Source organism: Cannabis sativa, chromosome 5, assembly GCF_029168945.1.
Source record: "Cannabis sativa cultivar Pink pepper isolate KNU-18-1 chromosome 5, ASM2916894v1, whole genome shotgun sequence".
Lineage (NCBI taxonomy): Eukaryota > Viridiplantae > Streptophyta > Magnoliopsida > Rosales > Cannabaceae > Cannabis > Cannabis sativa.
The window spans coordinates 17,084,741-17,102,613 of NC_083605.1; positions in this window are offsets into that span (position 1 = coordinate 17,084,741).

The window sequence follows — 17,873 nt, forward strand, 5'->3', positions numbered from 1 at the left end:
AAATCAAAGAACACGAATAACACTCTTGAGACTGAGCCTAACCATATCAGGATTTCGATCATGTGATCTAGGATCAGCAGGTGATATTGAAATTGAATAGATATTACGGTAAGTTTTAACATCTCTAATCAAAGTTCAATATCGTTCCCTTCCGATGTATACTCCATACATCCGATACTGGTAAACTTTGCCAATGTCCTGGAAAGGATATAACACTTTTCCAAGGTGTAAGAATACCTATCGCTGATTATACCATGTCAGTCTAAATCCAGTGTTCTAACAAATCATGGAATAAACTTTTGAACATATGATTAAGATTATATTCCACTGTGCTGACAACATTATAATCTTTAACCAACTCATATGTTCTGGACTTAAAAAGAATTCATACATTATATACACATATAATCATGAAATAAATCATGTGAACCATGCAACATAAAATGTTATTTCGGATCTTTATTAATAAGTAAATCTGATTATATGAAATGAGTTTTATTTAGGGCATAAAACCCAACAGGAACTACGAGAGAGCATACCCAAGAGTTGAGTTTTTTAAAAAGACTTCAAATATAAATCCAAGGCTCGTTACAAATTTTAAAGCTTAATAGGTTGGTCCAAACAATGGAACTTGTTGAATTTGTTAAAGCCAAGCTTTAGTTAGAGCTCATCGATTTGGGCCTAGAAAGGTGGGATCAACAGTTATCCACCCCTTAAACGCAATACAATACAATTGTTCCAAGGCCTTTACTTGAATTTTTGGTAATTCGTCCTCTTTACCTCTATAATCAATAACTTCTCCTTTCGTTTATTGTGAATATGGAAAATTCTTGGATATCGCATGATGACTAATAGAGGACTAAAATAAAAGAAATGTCATGGTTTGTGCTTTAAATGTGACTAGAACATCCTTTAGGGTTTATGCCTTGAAAAGGCTATAAAGACATTTCTATTTATAAATATAAGTTGAATATTTTTATATATGATTGAATATTAAATAATTTATATATAATATCGAAATATTTCTTATTAATACATGAAGTTAAGACTTGTATTGTACGGAGAATTAAGATCACTTAGCCATGGATAAAATTGTCTGCAACATATTAAAATTATAGAATTTTTAATCAACGCTTGCTAGTGTGCTTCACTGATACCTGTTATTCTGTGCAAGCAATCTCGATTCAGATTGCTGATGTAGTATAATATCTAAGTGAAGGCGTTGTATATGATAGATATTATATATGACATGGATCGATATGTAATTAAGTTATTTTTTCAAATATGTCATTTACTATAAAGACTTAATTTATATTATAAGGATGATCAATGATCCGCCTAAATCCTAAGTAATCATGAACTCCTACTCATGTTATTAGTTTCTTGGATTCATTTGTTAAAGTTTCTCAAAGAAGATGATTCTTAGAGCTTCTATTTTGGGAATCTAATAATATGAATGGATATAACATGCTCTACAATTATAGATCCTAACTTTCCTAACGAATTGAATGTTGGTTCCCTTTAAGTGTTAATTCTGGAACTGAAAATTTGTGCACAAATTTAAATTGCATCTAAATTATACTTTTACTAGTGAATTAATGTACTTAAGGATAAAGATGAAATTACAAGGGTAAAATAGTAAATTGACCAAAACTAATTACGAACGGAGACAGAAAATGCTAATCACTAGAATTAATTATATCAATCGATACTGTAGTAAAATTAAGTAAATACAATTCTATAATTACTAAGATTTCAATTCTATATTTATAGTGGAGTAATCATGGAATTAATAAACAAGATTATTTAGTTGATGAGATTTAACAAATGTTATAGTTATTGGAGCTTAGAATTATAAGTCCATGGTCCTCGGATTGCCACCTTGAAACACTGTCAAGGGTATGGATAAAAGTTGTATATTGATGTTTGGAAAAATCTATATTTATTTTTCAAAATAGTATTTATTTATTTTGTAATAAATATTTTATTTTCAAATTTATTAATAAAAAAATTGAAAAAAAAAAGTTTTTTGGACAAAAATACCACCACTATCTATCTAGGATAGAGGTGGTGCCACTATCACTGTGTTATGACACAGCTATAGGTGCCTATGGATAGGGTTTGTCCCTACTAGATTTTCTTTTAGATTAATTAATTAATTCAAAAGATAATATATTTGAATATTAATTTGAAAAATAGTTAGAAATATTTCTAGTTTTTGAGATATTATATTCTCTCAACTTGTTGACAGATTCCCTCAATCGGTTTTAAGAAAGAAATATCTATAACATATTCGGTCATAAATCTTTATTCAAATAATTTAATATTATTATTTTATAACTTTTGATTCATGGCTTGATATTTTTTCAATTTCTATCTGACAAGCATAACATAATGATATTACCTGAAAAAAATAATAACATAAAAATATAAGAATTAACATTAGAAAGGCAAAAGAAAATGAGAGAGCATTTACTTATGAGGAGAAAGAAGAGTTTCGTATTACCATGCAAATGGATGCAACTACTATGTTGAAGCCTTTGCAGTTTAAAGGTGCATCTTCACGTAAGAACCATGCTGATATTTGATTAATTTCCCACAAGTCAATAAAAGAACTAAAATCCAAATTTTTGAAAGTAAAACATTAATATTGAAAAGAGAAAAACAATTAAAAAATCTCACAAGTAAGTGGACTCATAGTGAGTGTCGATAGCAAGCTCGCTATGGATTGCACACCAGCAACAAATCCTTGCGCTTTACCCTGAAAAAGAGAAAAAGAGAGTAAATTTAGAGAATGGAATAAGTAAAAAACTTGCATCTCTTCTATAATGAGTGTCAGTTCATGATTTTTCATGCACTTTGGGAACAAAACTGATTGCTTGAGCTTGATGCTTTTGAAATAATTGCGTAAGTCTGCATATTGAGAGTTTGACAGCAAAATTGTTGAACAAACATATTCATAGTTCACGAACATAAATACAAGAAAAAAACAAAAAATTACTTACAGTAGGTTTTACAAGATCATAGATAACTTCAAATGAGGCACTTAAGTAAGGCACCTGAAATATGATAATTACTTTAATTATTCCCAGAACAATTATTTATCAATAGAAATTTTTTGAGCTTCTCGAGAAAATCAAATTAGTAATTTATTGTCTAGCCTTATGATTAACATTGCCAGCACACATGATGTTTTCATGTTGTGTGTTAAAAAATTTGACTCATATCCTAAAGCTATGAAACCGTGGAACTTCTGTCAAATCTTTCTTCACAGGAGAAATAAGTTGAGATTCTTGATAAGAAAGATAAAGTTATTAACCGTACTTCGAATAATAGTAAGGTGGAAAACAACCATGAGGACTCAGTTTCCGGAGTATTCCAGATGAGATTTTGAGGACAAAATCCTTTTAACGGGGGGATAATTATAATGATAGCATAGTTAAATCATGGGAATGATCAGATAATTAATGATTAAATTATTAATTTATGATTATGTACTTCTTAGTAGAAATTAAGACTTATTGTCAGAAATAGGCCTTAAGAATATATTTTCTCAATTATGGAGAAATGTTTTAATACTAGATGTAATGTATATGTTATATATGAAATTTTACAATTTTTATGTTTTCTGACCAGTTTCGGTGAAATGCGACGATTTGACCAATAAGAGAAACTTAGATATAGTTGAGTGTTGTAGAATTAGTGGGGCAAGATAGCTGGACTTTGATGTTTTAGGATTATTCGGTGTTATAGTTTTTGATAATGTTACCCCAAAGTGATTAGATTAACTCTTTGTAGGGAAGCGCAAAATGGTAATTTTTCCTTATGTTGTTATTAATTGGATTTTAGTACTTTTTCTAGTTAATTTTTAAAAGATGTAGCCTGATAGGTATTAGAAAAAAAATTTATTTCAAGTTTATCTTTTAAAATCAAAATAATTGAACTCTCTCTTTCTTCCCTTCCTCTATTTCAGTCAAAGAACAACCAAAGGAACCCCATCAAAACTTCAAAATTAAGAGTTGATTCTGGGTGATTTTTAGCTAAGCTTTGAAGGAATCTTTGTTATAATTAAGACAAAGATAAGCCCTAACTATAAGTTCTTATTTAATTTTAAGTGTAAAAGTCTGACATAAGCTTGATATTCTAGGTTTTGTTTTCTAATTGGCTTTAGGATGTTTGGAGTAAGTTTTAGGTGTTTGAATTGAGTTTGTTAGAGCTGGTTTGATTAATTTGTTAGAGTATTGGTGCTGGTTAAATATGTTTGAGTTTAGAGAGCTCATACTTAGCTCATCAATGGCAAAACTTAATCCAGCTCCTTGATGATGCTTTTTGTGGTCAGGTTTGGCTCTCTATGTCTTATTTAAGTGTCTTGGAAGGTTTTATTGAATTTGGAGTAGTTTAGAGCAGGGTTTCGACGTTGGGTTTTCTACAGGGAAAAACGATGAACTGTTTGTTGGGAATATTTTACTAGAATATAGATTTACTAACAAGTATGTTAAATTAACATCCTAAATATGAATATCGCAAAAAAATGAAATTAAACACATAAGAGTTTAAGAAAACCTTACATTTGTTGGAGCAAAATATAATGCTTCTTCTGTTCAAGATCTCTAGCCCTTGATTCTTTTCTATCCCAGGGCATTATCAAGATCTGAACTTGGATCTCTTTCTCTCCTTCGGGTTTGGTTACCACTATCTTACTCACTATGATTGAGTACTTGACTTGCTATGTGTGGGCATGGCACTCTTTCAGTAAGGGTGTCGAATGGCGAATAACAATGAAGGAGGTGAAATCACTATAGAATGAACTCTCTCATCTACTACTTGTCTGAAATAGAAAACTAGGTTTTATTTAGTTGAAGGCATCAAGTGGATGAGTGAGAGCATCATGTTCCTTTTATAGTGCTTTAACTAGGGATTAGGTATGAATTATATGGATTAAAAAAGAATAAAATATTGGGCAAAAATCAACACTAGGGCTGGCCATACAAAGGACCAATATCTAGTTACAATTTTGCCACTTTTTTCAACTACTTAATCTTCTTTCAATAATACCATATTTTCTAATTCAATCCTATAAATGCCAAAACTATTTATTTAATAATTATAATTAATTATCAAATAAAATTTCCATTTTTATTATTTATTTATTAGACCATGCAAAGTCTCTTAATTAATAAATTCATCCGAAAAACCACTTTTCTTCACAATTAAGCATTTGCTTAGTGAAAATTCATAAATAATATATTGTCTTATTTTGGAATTATAATTGATTAATTAAAATCAATTGGCTAAGTCTGCCTTACTAGATTTGCGTTCGGATCTATGTTGAGATGGTGGCACAATACGGTTGGATCTATTCCTTCCATATCTTCATGCCCTCATGCGAACACATGTAGATTACTCGCTCGAAGCTACTTCAACTCCTTCTTAAGGGTTTCAAGGAGCCTTTTTCAAATTTTGAGGACCTTAGGGGGGCTTTCAAAGATTACTATTTCTTCCAACTGCTGTAAAGACTCCACTCGCACTTTCTCACAAACTTTGCCATCTAGTTGTGACGAGACTTTGTCTCTCTATCGGGGCCCCCATTGGTGATCACTGTCAATGGTTGTTGAGGCCTCGAGGCAATCGAAAGCAACATGCTATATCATTCTCTAGCTTCATCCTGATCCCTTTTCAATGTGGCGACACCCTCGGGGGTTGGAAATTTCATGGTCAAGTGGTACATTGAGATGACCGTTTTCAACCGGATTAGCAATGGCCTTCCCAACAAAATATTGTAAGCTGACGGAGAATCCACTACCAAGAAGGTGGCCATCATTATAGAATGTTAGGGTCTCCTCCCCCTCGTTAGCAGCAATTCTATCGTTCCCCGTAGTTAGTCTGGTTTTCTGGTGAACCCGTATATTGGTGACGTACATGATTTGAGATACTCAAGGTCCAATCCCATCTCCTTTAGAGTAGTGTAATATAGGATATCTACTGAGCTTCTGTCGTCGACTAATGTTCAGTGTACCTGGGTGTTAACAATTTGCACCGTAAGCATTAGGGGGTCATTGTGTGGAAAATGTACACCTGTTGTGTCCTCCTCTATAAAGGTGATTAGGTGTTCTCCCCCTCAAAATTATTTAGGGGCCTCCACTCCAAATTCTAGGAGTGAGTTTCTCACCTTGCCTCAAGGGCGTACCTATCCCTTTTCCTTCGAGCTTCCCCTCCTAGACAAGGCCCTCTCATGACTGTTTTGACGTCCTTCGGTGCATTAGGGACTCCGATGGGCACTCTTTGTTGGTGCTCTTCATCTGCTTGTGCCCTATCTATGTTCGCCTCCCTATCACCGATGGCAGACAGTGGTAGATCTTGCTCTGGTGCAACCAACCGTTCTTCGTCAAGGTGATTTTCCATGTACTGACAAACACGAGAACGTCTACCCATTATGTAACAATTGTTTGTAAAGGAGCGACTTGGTTTGAGCTTTTCGTTCACAAACGGTGCCAGATTGTTGACAGTGAGAACTCGTGAAATAAGTTAGTGGTCAAAAATGCAAGGTCACCCAATTATGTGATAAAGATAAGATAAAGATGAAGGTGAAAAGATGTCTGAATATTCCTCTCTATAGTGAATTCAATATCTGAGTTACACCAAATTATCTTCCAACCCCATTTCACATCTGAGATGGGGTGTATTTATAGGCTCTAATTGCTTGATGTAGAAAATGGTCCCATTGGGACAAGACATCACTTTCTCGCTGCATGCTGCAGGTGCTAGGGTAGCCAGGCACCCTGTTCCCTTGTCTAGTATCAAATGGTTCCTAGTTACAGGCTGCAGGAGGATGGTCTTCGCGTATAGGGTGTTGGAGAGTGGTTGCAGCGTACCCTTGGTCGGGTCTTCAGGCCTTGCAGATTTGTTGTCACCGTTACTTGTACCTCCTTGCGCTCAGTCTTCAGATGGCGTGGTGGTACGCTCTTCCCTTACACGCCTTGTTCTTGGAGCTTTCATCCAACGTCCTCCTTGTCTACATGCCTTTGCTTCTTTCCTTATACGCACGTCCCTCCAAATACACCCATGCAACCTCACCTTTGACTCCCTTCTCCCAAACACCCAAATTCCCCTATATGCATACCCGAATCCCCCCACATGCAAACACCGCTTAGATGCGAGCCCCCCATGGGCTTGCATGCCAGCCCCCAACTCGCACACACCACACACCCCCTCACTTGGACACACTCCCCCACATGCACACATGGCTTGCATGTGAGCCCCCCACTTGCACACACCACACTCCCCCTCACTTGCACTCCCTCCCGCACATGCACTTACGGCTCACGTGCTAGCCCCCATGGGCTCGCACGTGAGCCCCATACCGCCTCGCACCATGCCAAGGTCACCCTTCACCACTCATCCACGACTTGCATGCCCCCCCCCCCTGGGTTCACATGGAGCCCCCATGCACTCACTCCGACAATACCTCGCACATGATGTCTATCCACACATGTATAGCCTCTCCTTCTTTCACTCGCGGGTCAAACAAATGCTCCACCACTTGCATGAAAGTTCCATGACTCACCCACATGCCCCCGTCTCACCCATTGGCCCACGGGCTTGCACAACAACCCATGGGGTCACAATAGCCATGGGACCACACAACAATCGGTCAACTCGCATGGGAGCCGTCATCTCGCATAGCAAGCTGTCTTAAATTGGAAGTCTTAGTATTTTGGCCAAAGATTCGCAATATACATCGGAATCGGACAATTCAAGATGCGTTGGAAAAATAAGAAAGAGATGTTTGAATACTATGTTTGTGGAATGATCTAATTCTGAACATATCACTACAAAAGTCCTCTAACAATTATAACCTAGTAAGTTGATCTTGCTAACTCTAGTAATGAGTTGTTACGGGGTTGACCTTCGAGTTGCACGGATATACCCCAAGACTTGTAAGCAAAGATTTCCAAGATTAACGATCCTTAGGCAATATGCATTGACTCAGTCATTCTTCGACTGACTCTTACAATTGATGTCTCTCGACTATTAGGGCTGATTGTTGACTAATCTCGAAAATTAACTGTCAATTTTTGGGGTTAACAGGGGTCATCAAAGCGCTTCAACCACTCAAACTACCTGCACCGCACCGCACTGAAAAAAAAATGTGCCTTGAAATTATTTATGGTGCGGTTGCGGTATGAATTTTTCCTAAACTGTGCGGTGCGGTGCGGTTTAGGATTTTGAATTATTAATATCCGTTTAAAATTACACCGCACCACACATTATAAAAATACCAATTTTTATATTTATTTATATGTGAATGTTAAACTCAAAGCCCACTAATTATTGTATTTTTGAAACTTAATTGTTTTTTAATATTTATTTTCAAGTCATGGTATTTTTGATAAATGTTGCTAAAATTTTGTTGTATTTGTGATAGTTTAATTATTTGGTGATAGTCCCAACTACAAAAAATGCAAAAACTGCACCCCACCGCACCCCACCATCTCTTGCAAAGCGGTTTTTGTGGTGTTTTAGTTTCACGGTGCGGGTGAGGTTTGGGAAATTCGAAAAACCTCATGTGCGAGTTGATTTGAAAAAATAGTCAAAACCGCACCACCTACACCCCGAACACCCCTAATCAAAACAGTGACTGTTTCAAATTCAAGAATAGAAGTGCAGAAAAACTACTACGAAACCAAAATTTGACTAGAAATCAAGTTTAATTTACATAAAACTAATATCCTCATTTCAATTTTCATATCCATGAAATGTAAATCTCAAAAAGTTTAACTAGAGTTCTCAAACAATAAAACTCAAGTATAACTAAAAAAAATTACATTAATACTGAAGTAAAATATTTATCCTGGTGTATTTTTGTAACGTCCTAATCTATAGGGACGGCACGTGTGTGATTTTATGAACTAGTTTGATACTAATATATTAATTAATTATTAAAAACCGTGATAATATTAAAAACATGACAAAAAAAAACACTAAAAACGGACATTATAACGACATAAAAAGAGTAATCTGAGAATCCCTGTTATAAAATTTTTTATAAAAGAACTATATACAACGACGCCTCAAAAACATAAAGCTAAAATACATAATAGATAAAGCCTGAACCAACTCCTAACAATCTGGCACGCAGGTCGGCGAGGTCAATATGAACATTGCTGGAGAAGATTGTCACCTCATGGTTGATCTAGCTTTTTTTGCCATTACCTGCACCACATAGCACCCGTGAGTGACAAGGACTCAACAAGAAAAGTAATAATAATAATCATATAGTTTATTATTCGAATACTATCATTTATACACAATCAGAATCAAACCACCACGAATTGTTCATAAGATTAAATCCAAATCACTACTGGCATCTTCCATGAATAAAGACCAGTATACAAATATTTGGTAATAAAAAACCATTATACCAATAATAAAATTCATATTCATTTAATTATATAAATTATATATACGTGTTACCTCATAAAGTAACCATCTTCATTACATCATGTTGCCTAATTAGGCAAGTCGAAACTTTAATCTGATAATCCTGTATTGCATTGCCTAATCAAGCAAGCCTGTGCCATAGCCTAGCACCCATATATCGCATAACTACATCACAAAATTAGGTGAGCTCGTGCTAAAAACCTGCACTCGTATATCACATAACTGCATCACCTAATCAGGTGAGCTCGTGCCACAACTTGACACCAATATATGGCATCGTCTAATCAGACAAGCTCGTACCTACGCCCGATACTTATCATATATAGCTGATGCCCGTACCTACGCCTGGAAGAAACCAAACAATGGTTTTGATCTATCCCATAACCAGGTATTTTCATATCACTGACGCCCGTACCTAAGCTCGATACGTCGCCAAGAAAATCGCATCACCTAATCAGGTGAGCCCGTACCTACGCTCAGTACTCATCATATATCACTGACACATGTACCTATGCCTGGAACGTCACCAGGAAAATTGCATCACCTAATCAGGTGAGCCCGTACCTACGCTCGGTACTCATCATATATCGATCACTAACGCTGGTACCTATGCCCGGTACGTTGTCTAGAAAGTCGCATTACCTAATCAGGTGAGCCCATATATCATATGCATAATATCATCACATTATCGATACTCAACTAATCAATCTTTTCATTATATAACAATATTAACTATATCTCAATATTAATCAATTCATAACAATAGTAATTGTATTACATACAACGTACTATGCAGTACAATATACTTTTCTTACCTTTAATCCAGGTTCATACATGTCGGCCAACCTAATTGGAGAACTATCCATAATGATCTCGGCCCTATGTCACAACAACGATAAACTAATAAGTGTTTATCCCAAAATACTGTTTAATACTCACATAATACAATCTAAGGTTTTCTACCGAATTCCGTGGTATAAATACACTAAAATAAAACTTATATTTTGGCTCTAAAATATACAAAATACTGGAGAGTTCATTGCAAGCTTTGAAATGGTATATTGAACGTCCAAAACGGACACTCAACTCAAAAGTTATGACAAAAATACGAATTCTGATCTCCTATGAATTTCTAAAAACTATGAAACACGAAAATCTCAACTTTTGCACTCACCGAAATACTACTAAAACTTATCCAAATAACTCCAAACCTCACAAGGCACATATAATACCATAAATATTACCATCCTTATGCAACAAAAATTAAAATCGAGCTCTTAAATGAAAAATATGATTAACGTTCGAACTAAGCTTTAAAAAGTTTAAAATTCGATTTCTAACCCAAAATCACCTCAGTTTTAGCAACAAAACATCGGAACTAGTCCCATGACTACCCAAGAACAATCCTATAAGGTCAGAACCTTCATAACTATTCTAATTCACAAAATCCCTATACGAAACTAATTGTTTTTAAACTTAAAACGAAATTAAACAATACCTTAAGCTTTCCCTCATCAAGGATTTGCTATCTTGCTACTACCGGAGCTTAGATAGTTAGGTTTTGGATTGAAAATCGAAGAAAATAAATATAGGGGAAGAAAATTTTGTCGAACGAAGAAGAACGAGGGTTTCATTATTCGTTTCGTTTATGTTACTTTAACTTATATAATATATATAAATAATATTATATATACTGTAACCAAGATTACCGATTATTTTTATGTATATATAAAAATAATATAACAATGATATAATATTAATAATAATGTTAATAAAAACTTTATTATAATAGTTATCTTATTATTTCTTAGCCACTAAGAAATCTTTATTTCTAGGGTATTTGGCCAACTTCGAGTATCCTAAAACACTCTGGTATTTCTATAATCAACTTGTCCCAATAATTCCATTAATATTTCTAAATAAAACTATTGTGACATTTTTAGCCTCCAATCGGGTCTTTAGGGTCGCAGAACATGAAAATATTTTTATTTCACAAATAGCCCTTATTATTTCTACGTAGTTCAAATAAATCTCCGTAATATATAAATTATGCTTATATATCCACTTATCGAGTCCTCAGGGTCACCGAACCTGAGAATTTTTTTATTTCACATATAACTCATATTACATCAACACATGCTACATAAATCTTCGTAATTAACAAATTACGCTTATTTACTTACTTATAGCAAAATTTAAATTTCATGCTGAAATAAATTAGTAGGGTCATAATCTCACTTATTACTTAATTAACCCATAATATAAATATAAACCCTAATTATTTACCATTAGGCTTATCGGGATATTACAACCATCCCCTCTATATAGAAATTTTGTCCTCGAAATTTATTTAAATAATTTGGGATATTAGCCCCGTATTAATGATTTTAACTCTCTCTTGCTATTTTTCTATAGCACTTTGTGAGCTAGTGGAATTGTCTCATTTCATAGTACCTTCTTTTTCTTGTCCAATATTTTTCCAATATAATAAATGTAACGCCCTAAATAATTAGGCACGCTACCCGAAATGCTTAGGAAACCCTAATCCCCTAATCGGGATTACTAATTAAAATAGCGCAGAATTTAAAGTTTTATATTAAACAGACCGAAAGTAAACTTGTAATATATTTAAACTTTTCAAAATAGTTGGGATCCCAACAAATATTTACAAACTTATTACAAGTTCTTTCGTACTAGCCCACCTAAGCGGCAAAACAGAATACGAAAGTCAACACTGTTAGACCCATAACCCGCTTGGTCTGAAGTGGCAGGAACATGTATATAATTCGCCCCTGCTCCTAAAAATCATGGTTGATCAGCTACTGACTTACCCTTTCCTGCACAGTAGAGCACCCATGAGCCAAGCCCAGCAACAAAGTATAAATCATATCAAATATATTATGCTCAATTACATATGTCTGTATAGCACAGACCTGATCACTATATCAACATGCCCATTTATGTCTACGTGGCGTAGACCTATGTGTTGCGCTCACACATCTAATTAAATCTACGTGACGTAGACCCACGTGTTGCTCTCACACGTCTAAATACATTAAGGCCTTAGAAGTGGTTCATCTCGGTTATGAGTACCGAGTCCAATCTGATTACGCCTTGAGTGCATAATCCCTAAATCTCATTTCAATTAACATGGCATGGCATTACAAACATTTATCACTAGAGTAATAACCCTAGGCTACTAGAGTAATCCCGGTTACTTAAACATTCGTGCATATCATTCTTAATATAAGCGCCACTGCGTATACTCTACGTGCTAATAACTGTCTTACCTGTTCTCCCGCAATAGTAGAGATTCCAAATCCCCTGGAGCTCCTGACCAGGTGCCGGTAATCCTAGTCACACACAATCCGGGATTTTTACAAATAGGGATTAACCGCTGATTTCACATTCAAAAAGTAAATTCATGGCATTTCAAATACAGATAATCACATAGAGCTTGAAAAGAGCTTTCCAACGGTATAAAGAACGTCCCAAACGGAGTCCCGAGTCAAAAGTTATGGCCAAAACAAAATCGTGAAAAAGATGGCTCTCTACTGGGTTTCTGGCCGCGGCCACTTGGTTCGAAAAATCCTGAAAACCAGATTTTAAGGTCTAAACATGCCCACTTTACCATATAATCAAACCTTAACCAAACCATACCCAAAATTAATTTCTTACAGATAAGAATCATCACAACAGAGAGCTAAAACAACAATTCCAACATGAAAACCCCTAATTTCAGATTATTCAACAACACAAAAATCAAACTTCTTCAACAAGAACTCAAGCTCAAAACTTCAGCTTGATCTCAAGCCAAATCAAACAATTCCAGCAGTAAAAGTACCAAGAAATACTAGGTTTCAAACACAAGAGTCAACTTAGAATTTTATCCAAGACTCAAAGGTAAAAAACACCACAAGATAAAGGAATTAACACCCAAAATCTACAAAACCATGCATCAATTCCATAACATGCAACTCAAGAACAAAATAATCAAAACATGCTTTTTACCCTAAAATTTCAGCAAGAATTCAATTAAAAGAAATTTGAAAACAATTACCTTCCTTCACTCTCCAATTCCAAGCCTCCAAACAAAATTCCCCAACACTTAAGCTTGATTCAAGCAAGCTCCCAATCAATTTTTCCTCAATTTTGAACTAGGTTAGATAGAGAGAGTTCGGGTGAGTGAATGAGAGAACCAGAAAATCAATCCCTTTTTCTTTCAAAAAACCATTTAATTCAAAGTAAATTAATTATAGTCAAATGACCATTTTGCCCTTAGGGCTATATAACATACATATTCATTTTCAAGGGAATAAATGTCATTTTACACTCAAATATTGCCAAATAAATTTCAGATTACCACATGTCAAATAAAATGCCAAATAATCAATTCAATTTACATTTCGGGCCCGAACCCGGTTCGGCTCGAAATTCCCGGGTGTGACTATACCGCCACAACCTGTCAGAAGACACCTGAAAAGGCAACACAGGCATACTATATAATAATATAGTTCTATTAAGCATGTAATTAAATTAATCTCAACAATTTACCCTTCTCGGGTCATAATTACCAAAATGCCCCTAGCTCACTAACGGAGTCTTTAACATGTTAAATTTCATATAATTTCACATATATTGAATTATATAATAATATAATTCCTCAATTAACTCATAATTATCTAATTAGGGTTTTGCTAATCCTTTTCTTAATCCCGGGTATTACAATTACCCCCTCCTTATAGAAATTTTGTCCCAAAATTTACCTGAACAACTCCGGATATTTCTGCTGCATATCCGTCTCGAGCTCCCAGGTTGCCTCTTCTACTTTACTGTTCCTCCAAAGTACTTTCACTAGTGCCACAGTCTTGCTTCTGAAGACTTCCTCTCTTCTATCAAGTATCTGCACTGGTTGTTCCTTGTATGATAAGTCCAGCTGAAGTTCCAATGCTTCATAACTCAGAACATGGGACGAGTCCGAGACATACTTCCGAAGCATTGAAACATGAAACACATTATGTACAGCTGCCAGTGCTGGGGGCATAGCCAACCTATACGCTACTTGCCCTATCCTTTCTAGGATTTCAAAAGGTCCAATGAACCTCGGGCTAAGTTTTCCCTTTTTCCCAAAGTGCTTTATGCCTTTCATCGGAGATATTCGAAGAAATACCATGTCCCCGACCTAAAAATCAATATCTCGACACTTTGGATCAGCATAACTCTTCTGCATACTCTGAGCCGCGAGCATTCGCGCTCTAATCTTATCAAATGCCTCACTTGTTTTCTGAACAGCTTTAGGACCCAAGAACTTTTTTTCACCTACTTCATCCCAGTGAATAGGTGATCTACATTTTCTTCCATATAAAAGTTCATAAGGAGCCATCCCGATTGTTGCCTGATAGTTGTTAGGAGATTTGCTTCATAGAATTCAACTGATTCTGACCTTTTCTACTCAGGGCATCAGCAACCACGTTGGCTTTACCAGGGTGATAAAGGATCTCACAATCATAATCCTTCACCAACTCTAGCCAACGCCTCTGCCTCATATTCAAGTCTTTCTGGGTAAAGAAATATTTCAGACTTTTATGATCAGTGTATATCTCACATTTCTCGCCATAAAGGTAATGCCGCCAAATCTTTAGTGCAAATACCACTGCTGCGAGTTCTAAATCGTGAGTAGGGTACCTCTGCTCGTACTCCTTTAACTGCCGAGAAGCATAAGCTATTACCCTCCCAGCCTGCATAAGCACACAGCCGAGACCCTGTCTCGAGGCATCACAATATACCACAAACTTTTCCTTATCTGAAGGAAGAGTTAGTACAGGAGCGGTAATCAAGCGTTGCTTTAACTCCAGGAAACTTTTCTCACACCGATCAGTCCAAACAAACTTCTGGTTCTTTCGGGTCAGCTCCGTTAAGGGTACAACAATCTTTGCAAAACCCTCAACGAACCGACGATAATAACTAGCCAAACCCAGAAAAATTCTAACCTCTATAGCTGACTTCGGTGCTTGCCAATCGCGAAGAGCTTCAATTTTGGCCGGATCCGCCATGATCCCATCTTTATCCACTATGTGCCCCAAAAATGAGACACTAGATAACCAAAACTCACACTTTTTGAACTTGGCATAAAGCTTGTGATCCCGTAACCTTTGTAAAACCGCTCAGAGATGCAACTCATGCTCTTCTTCTGTCTCAGAGTACACCAAAATGTCGTCAATGAACACAATCACGAACCTATCCAGATAATCTTTAAACACTCAGTTCATCAAATGCATGAATGCCGCCGGGGCATTAGTGAGTCTGAAAGACATCACAAGAAATTCATACTGTCCATACCGAGTACGGAACGCAGTTTTCGGGATATCTTCCTCTCGAATTCTCAGCTGATGATAGCCTGAGCGAAGATAAATCTTGGAAAAGACCGTCTTCCCCTTCAATTGATCAAACATATCATCTATCCGAGGTAAAGGATACTTGTTCTTAATGGTAAGCTTGTTCAACTCTCGGTAGTCAATACACATTTGCAAGGTTCCGTCTTTCTTCTTCACAAACAAAACCGGAGCACCGCCAGGTGAGTAACTCGGTCTGATGAATCCCAGATTCAGTAACTCTTGCAATTGTATCTTCAATTCCTTCAACTCAGCTGGTGCCATTTGGTATGGTGCCTTAGATACTGGATCCACTCCTGGAGCCAGTTCAATAACAAATTCAATATCCCGAACAGGTGGCAATCCCGACAAATATTTTGGAAAGACATCAAGGAACTCACATACCAATCTCGTATTCTCAGGCCCTGATGTCACAGGTTGGCTAGTGTCCACTATAGTAACTATGAACCCTAGACAATCTCTACCCATCAGGTCTTTAGCTTTCAACAACGGTATTCTCGGTATGCGTGCCCCTTGAACTTTACCCACGAACACTGATGGGTTAGCACTATCGGGCTCAAACACCACCATCTTCCGTTTACAGTCAATCATTGCTCCATATTTAGATAGAAAATACATTCTCAGGATTATGTCAAAATCAGATAATTGCAGTTCAATTAGATTGGCGGTCAACTCACAACCGTCAATCTAAAAAGACAAGGACTGAATCCACCTTGTGGATACTATCAGGTCTACCGAGGGTAACAGGGTTCCAAACCCCGAAGCATAAATATGACACGGCTTATGTAAACTTTCTATCACTCTACTCGATACATATGAATGAGTAGCTCCCGAATCAAATAACACAGTATAAGCACAACCATTAATAGATAACTGACCTGTCACAACTGACGGACTAGCATCAGCATCTGCCTGAGTGATAGTGAAAAGTCGCCGTGAGTTCTGAGCAACATTCTTCTTAGGCTCTTCTCTCTTAGCTTGGGGACAGTCCCTGATAAAGTGGCCCACCACGCCACACTGGAAACATGCCTTGGCTCGGCACTCACTAGGATGATGCTTCTTACATTTAGGGCACTCGGGGTATGACCAGAATGAGGACCTGTGACCTTGACGGCCACCTCTGTTTCCCCGAAACTTTCTATTTCCTCCTGAAGCTCTGGAAGCCTCAGCCTTCCGCTTGTGCTCAGGGGGTTCTACTGTCAATCCCCTTACTGACATTACCACTAGCAGGAGGGTTTCATGCCATGGCGGCATCCTTTGCAGCCTGCTCTTTCATCACTTGTTGCTCGGCCTCCTCAGCAATTAAGTCCAAGTCTACCACTCTCTTACAGAGTGTCATGGGATGTGGTAATTTTCAAGTCTCGACTGATTGTAGCATTCAGTCCTCAAACATACTTCTGTTTTCTGGTAAAACTTGTAGGCACCAAATCACTAGCAAATTTAGATAACCGGTCAAACTCTAGAGTATATTCGGCCACAGACATCTTCCCTTGAGTCAACTTCACAAAGTCTTCCTGATGTGAAGTCCTTACAGCCACATTATAGAACTTTTCCTCAAAAAGTTTCTTAAACTCTTCCCATGTCATCACATTGACATCCCGAGTTTGATTCACTATGTCCCACAAAACTCGGGCATGATCTTGAAACATAATGGCCACACAATTTACCCTCTCAGTTCCCGTCACCCCCATATTATCGAGGATACGAGTAACAGTGCTCATCCACTGATCAGCCTTAATAATGTCAATGCCTCCTAGAAAAGCCGGAGGTTGTAGCTTCACAAACTGCTCGAACACAGAGTCCCGGTGCGGCATAACATACCCTTGGTTACCCACCACTGGCACAGGAGCTGGTGGTAACCCTTGATTAGCTTGGACAGCTTGTTTCCTCAAACGTTGCAACTCTTCTTCTTGACGAAGTATGACACTCCGCATTTCATGAAACATCTGCTGCCAGTCAGCAGGAGGATTAGCATTAACAGCCTCCGCATTATTCCCCAGATTTTGCGGAGGTGGAGGCGGTGCTGGTGGATCGGTTCGG